This window comes from Babylonia areolata, chromosome 1, assembly GCF_041734735.1.
Source record: "Babylonia areolata isolate BAREFJ2019XMU chromosome 1, ASM4173473v1, whole genome shotgun sequence".
NCBI lineage: Eukaryota > Metazoa > Mollusca > Gastropoda > Neogastropoda > Buccinidae > Babylonia > Babylonia areolata.
In genome coordinates this window covers 11,283,562-11,289,877 of record NC_134876.1, presented here as the reverse complement: position 1 = coordinate 11,289,877, position 6,316 = coordinate 11,283,562, and positions in this window count along the sequence as shown.

Here is a 6,316-nt window from a genome sequence, read left to right as displayed (position 1 = left end):
AAGTACATGTTTATGCGTCGATTGAACACATCTTCTACATTCCTCTTGCTTTACTTCTGTCTGGAATTCTCTTCCTCTAGATATCCATCACTTAGCAACACTGTCTTCTTTCAAAACAAACTTGAAATCCCACCTATTTGAACAAGCCTTCACGTGTGATGAAGATTAGCTAATTGTCTGCATTCTTCTTCTTCTTCCTACCCACCCAACTTTACTCTCTACTGAAATTATCATGTAGTGTGTGTGTGCGTGTGTGTGTGTGTGTGTGTATGTGTGTGTGTGAGTGAGTGTGTGTGAGTGTGTGTGTGCGTGCGTCTGGTATTTTTGGTGTGTGTGTGTGTGTGTGTGTGTGTGTGTGATTGTTCATATCTGCAATTTGTAGTGTTGTCTTGGTGTATAGATACACATATATGTGTTGTTTTTTCATGTGCAGAGGTATATTATTATGCACTATGGTATATGTATTTTTCATGTGAGGCACTTAGAGCCCATTATCTAGGGATTTTGCACCATATAAGAACTATCTATTATCATCATTTTACTCCAGAAGGAGAATGGTAATTGCAATAAATAATCCCCCAACCATGAACACAGAAGACAAAGTCATAAAAATAATAGCATGAAAATAAATCAATAAATAAGAAAACAAAACAAGAAAACAATAAAAATAAAAATAAAAGAATCAGAAGATATTCCAGAACTGTGACAGTCACAAGAAGATAAAGAATATCATATCTTCAACTGTTTTTAGTATGTTGTTAATTTTTTCACCGACTATCCACACAATCTCCCTATCTTTTCTTGTAGTTAAGTGTGAGAAATAAATACCTATCTAAATAGGATGTAATTAAGAGTTTTCAAGAAGTTTTCAGTCTCCAGACTAAATATACACTGTTGAAAGGTACAGAAACCTGTGTAAATTCATGCTGTGGTCAACAATAGCATATCAATTTTTTGTCCATAAACACAGTACTAAAACATCAAAATGAAAAAAAACCCACAGTAAATGCATAGATAATGAACATTTAAAAAAAAAACAACTTGAATTCTATCACCCACAAGTACAACAATAATACATAAACATCACTGACACATAAGTAAAATTATGAACAATACATCAACAATTATCATTATCAACAACAGCAAAAAAAAAAAGCACAGGTTTACAAAGTACTGCTTAGCAATGTCAAGTGCAGTGATATGTGATGGGCTTCAAAGCCTCAGCCAAATATACACTTGTAGCTGCTTTACTGCAGTCAGAGATGCCCATAAAAGAGGTACAAAAATAAGCAACCTCAAGGATGATCTCCAATGGGCAAACCTTCAGCTTTGTTAGTTTAACTCACTCAGGACGGCCAGTCCTCTCCTCTGCCCTACAGAGACCGCCTTGGACTTCCACTGGGTGTCTGAATGACCAAACCTTTTGCTTCCATCGTCAGAAATGCGGTATTGGTTCTCTACATTCACCTGTTCAATATTAGAGCCTTCCGCTTGTGATATTTTGATGATGTTAATTGCGGTGAAACGGTGTCATCCTCGTCTTTTTCGCCGTTCGTATGGAGAGAGTTAAAACTGCTGCTGCACATAGAAGCAGCTGTTAGTCCTGATAAGAAATGCTGTGCAGAAATTAGAGGGAGGCCATCACCAGTGCCCTTGTAGCTGCTCGAGATCTGTGACATGGAGCTGCGTCTGTCCCTTCCCTGCCCTGCCTGCTGGTGTACGTGTTCCATTCCCCATCTGCTGCTGCATGTGTGCTTAGAACTTCAGGCTCCAAAGCCACATGTGTGTCAGCCTGTGATGTCTGCTTATGATGGCAGAATGCATTTTCATCCTCAGTTCCTGACAGACAACCAAGGAAGGATGTTTCAATGATGTGATCAGTGATAATTTTTACCATATTTTTTGTTTGTATATTACTATATTGGGCATATATTTGTAACATACCTGATCTCTGCTGCCATAAATGCAGACAAGTGGGAAAATACAGCTGAAGACCACGCTTGACGGAGACAGAATGTGAAGGAAAAGATCAAGTGTGCCTGTGAGAAGTACATCAACCAGCTGGTCATAAGAATATTGTTGTGGCAGTTGGCAGAGGCTGCTGCTGAACCATCTCCATCAGATTTCCACAATGACAGACTGCGGCTCCAAGATAATGATGGGACATATATCTATATCTATCTATCTATCATTATACATAGACAGATTGATGTTCAGATGCTGTTAAGTCCCAGAGTGAATAGCAATGAACGCAGCCCACAGTCCTTGTGAGACAGATAAAGGCCACCACAGTACAGATGAGAAGATATTAAGGTGAACCCTATTCACAAACTTCACAATCAGCATCAAAATGTGGAAATTTGGAACTCCCTCTTTTGAAATCGTTCCTCCTTGGCATCAAACAGGAAAAAAAAAATGCATGCATTTTCCCAACTTTTTATATACTCTGATGCAACATTGTCACATTGCTGTCACTTTCTTGTCGTGAGTGACAAACATAAACCATTTGTGACCCGATTCATGATACTGAAATACATATATTCTAGGGTTAACTATACACAGGTTGCGTCTTGTTATGTTTCAAAGGACACCATTTGTAACGTGATTCAAGATATTGAAAAAAAAAAGAGAGACATTCCAGGTCTTTCACACAGGTCCTGCCTTGTGATGTTTCAAAGTAAAACATTTTGTGATCTGATTCAAGATGCTGAAGACATTCCAGGGCTCACACATGTAGTCATACAAGAGAGATACATGGAGATACAAACATGCCAGGATCAAATCTGTCATTAGTCTCTGGAACCAGAACCAATACATGATGAATAAGATGAACAAGTAGAGGAAATGCAAGACAGCAGCCAGACTTAAGATTTGTATTTGTATTTCTTTTTATCACATCAGATTTCTCTGTGTGAAATTCGGGCTGCTCTCCCCAGGGAGAGCGCGTCGCTACACTACAGCGCCACCCTTTTTTTTTTGTATTTTTTCCTGTGTGTAGTTTTATTTGTTTTTCCTATGGAAGTGGGTTTTTCTACAGAATTTTGCCAGGAACAACCTTTTTGCAGGGAAGACTGTCAGTTAACCCATCAACTGCTACTGACCAGTATGCTCGTCAGTGAATAGATGTCACTTCAGTGAGATAACACTAAACTCACAGGTCCTGATGTCAGTCACTGATCTGTGTTTGGACTTTTTCCTCATGCCACTGCATAATTTTCTTCAGTAACGCGTCCGCCTAGGAAGTGAGAGAATCTGAGCACGCTGGTTCGAATCACGGCTTAGCCGCCAATATTTTCTCCCCATCCACTAGACCTTGAGTGGTGGTCTGGACGCTAGTCATTCGGATGAGACGATACACCGAGGTCCCATGTGCAGCATGCACTTAGTGCACGTAAAAGAACCCACAGCAACAAAAGGGTTGTTCCTGGCAAAATTCTGTAGAAAAATCTACTTCAACAGGAAAAACAAAATAAAACTGCACCCAGGAAAAAAAGAAAAAAAATGGGTGGCGCTGTAGTGTAGTGACGCACTCTCCCTGGGGAGAGCAGCCCAAATTTCACACAGAGAAATCTGTTGTGATAAAAAGAAATATGAAATACAAATACATGTACACAAACAGCAGTGACTGCACTTCCAACTCACACCACACTGATCTCATTCCACAAGGTTCAGCAGTCAAAGTGTTAAACTGCCATTCACATTTTACTTCTCTGGAAACTACAGACACTAATACACACCAAACTTTTTTTAAAGTGAGTATTTGGGGGAAGAATTCTATATCTTGCAGCCCATGGGTGCTCAATTTAACATTGAAAGTTAAAATCTATTTACAATTGAAAGTTAAAATCTATTTACGTACTTATTTACATGCTGATGCACTGTTGTTCATGGCTAAGCCAACTGCAGAGATGATATATAGCTGGATATATGATCATGTCCAATTGCTCTTCAAAATTAAACCAAAGCTCTTCATGCCATTTTGTGAAATACTGTTCAAGTTAAAGAGATCATTCTGCCATTTTTAATGTGTATATTCAGTTCAGATGAAACACAAACCATCCTTCAATGATACACATTCCAAATACCAATTAAAAAATGAAGAGCCTGCACATTTTGATCGTTAACCCTGTATCATTCCTCATTGCAAGTTTTAAAAACAAGTATTTACCCAGCCCACACACACATTCACAAACATTATATTAACCAACAATTTATACACTGAGTGCTTTCACCAGAAATCTTTTTGAAAATTGTGTTTAAAAAAAAAAGTCAGTTGCCTTTACAAAGCAAAAAAATTACTGTGTTTATCGAATTATCACATAGATGAGAAGAAATTGTCCTATAAACATGAAATATTCCCACACGAAGCAAAAATTTGTTTGCACTAAAACATGGGCATCTTAGTGAACAAACCACACAGACAGAAAGAGGAAGATTTAAAAAAAATAAAAATAAAAAAAAATTAAAACATGGCAAGATGAGAAGAGAGAGAGATGGACACTGAGACAGGAAAACTAAAGGGGGATAACTAAACTAAAAACATGGAATATTTAATATTTAATCAATAGGAACCATGATAACTTGGAACCTTAAGATACAACAAGTAATCAAAGGTTTTTTCCCAAAAAAATGATAGCACGAAGCCATGTATTGAACTGAGCCATAAAAACACAATACTGTTAAGCAATCAATGTTCTAAACACACTACTCACTTTTATGTACACATGACACATTCTGACAGGATCAATGTGAACGAAGTCAGTCACAGAAATGTGTGACTGTTGCGATGGCATTAAGCCCAATTCACATGCTATAACCTCTATGCATTTCAGAAGTGGAAATAAATGCACTCAAAGTGCTTTTCCATCTCAGCACCTGCATGCCCTCATGCCTGTACATACGTGCACACACACACACACACACACACACACACACACACACACATATAACTGCCAACAGTCTACATTATACCTGCACACACATACCCATGTATAAAGGCACATGTATGCACAAATGCTTGCAATCACTTGAGTGTTCTCACATTTAACTTATTGTTGTAGAGATTCTCATCAAAGCACCGGGATACAAAGATATTACCTCTAACAAAATTAAGTTTAAATAAAGGCATAATTCAAAACAATCAAATGTTCAATGTATTTAGCAAATTTACTTAACAGATTTTTGAAAAAGAATAATATATGATTTCAGTGACTGAAAAGAATGGTAGTTAAACAGAGGCAGAATTCAAAACAATCAAATGTTCAATGTATTTAGCAATTTTACTTAACAGACTTTTGAAAAAGAATAATATATGATTTCAGTGACTGAAAAGAATGGTAGACATATGTGGTTAACTTTGCTTCAGCTGTTTGCTAATTACCACAGAAGAAATCCTAAATGAGAAATGTGTTCAATAGACTGTCCAGCCCCAGAAATAAATCAATCTAAAAATTGCGTTAATCTTTTCTGTATGAGGTATTTCATGCATACAGCACACCCCCTTGAGTTTGCTTATTTGTTGTTTGTTTTTAATCTGGACATGTCTAAACCACAGTCTGAGTTGCAAACAGAACTCACAAACTCATTAAACGAAGAGGAAAATAGGTGATGAACTCTGAAAATGTGTGTGGGCAATTCCAGTGTGATGGAAAAGAACAGTCAATTAATGTTTCACACGCAATATCAACAAACACTATTCCATTTCAAAGACCCAAACTGAATGAGTGAGCATGTTTGTGACATAAGACTGACGCCAAATGACAGCAGGTGATATGCTATCAAGCATATAATCAAGTGTCAACTGTCAAGTGTGTTGCAAAGTGACAAGTGTGTTAAGTGCTGGGTGTGGTGGCTGATACTGAGCAGCAGTCAACAACTGTATATCAAACATACACTGAGTGCTTACAGCCCCTTGGGCCCAACAGTCAAGTCGTTTGGCTGACAAAGTTGTGCTTTGTCAACTATATAAAGCCGGTGAAAACAGCTACTTGTAGAGTTAAATATATACACTAGATCCATATGAACTGATAAATGCTTTCTTTGTCTGCCTATTTCCTTTTTCACTCCATCTCTCTTCATCAATCTCTTTCCGCCTCATGTTTACTAAGTTATTCTCTCAATGTCTTTTATTTATTCATTTATCTATCTATTCATCTATTTATTCTTTTTTTTTTTATAACTATCGATCAATTATATTATCTATACATTGATTTTGGTTTGGCTGTTTTATATGTTTGTTTTGTTTTTATTTTTCACTCTCTTCCTGTCTTTTTGTTGAAGAATTTGTTTGTTTAGAGACCACTTCAGTCAGGTATTG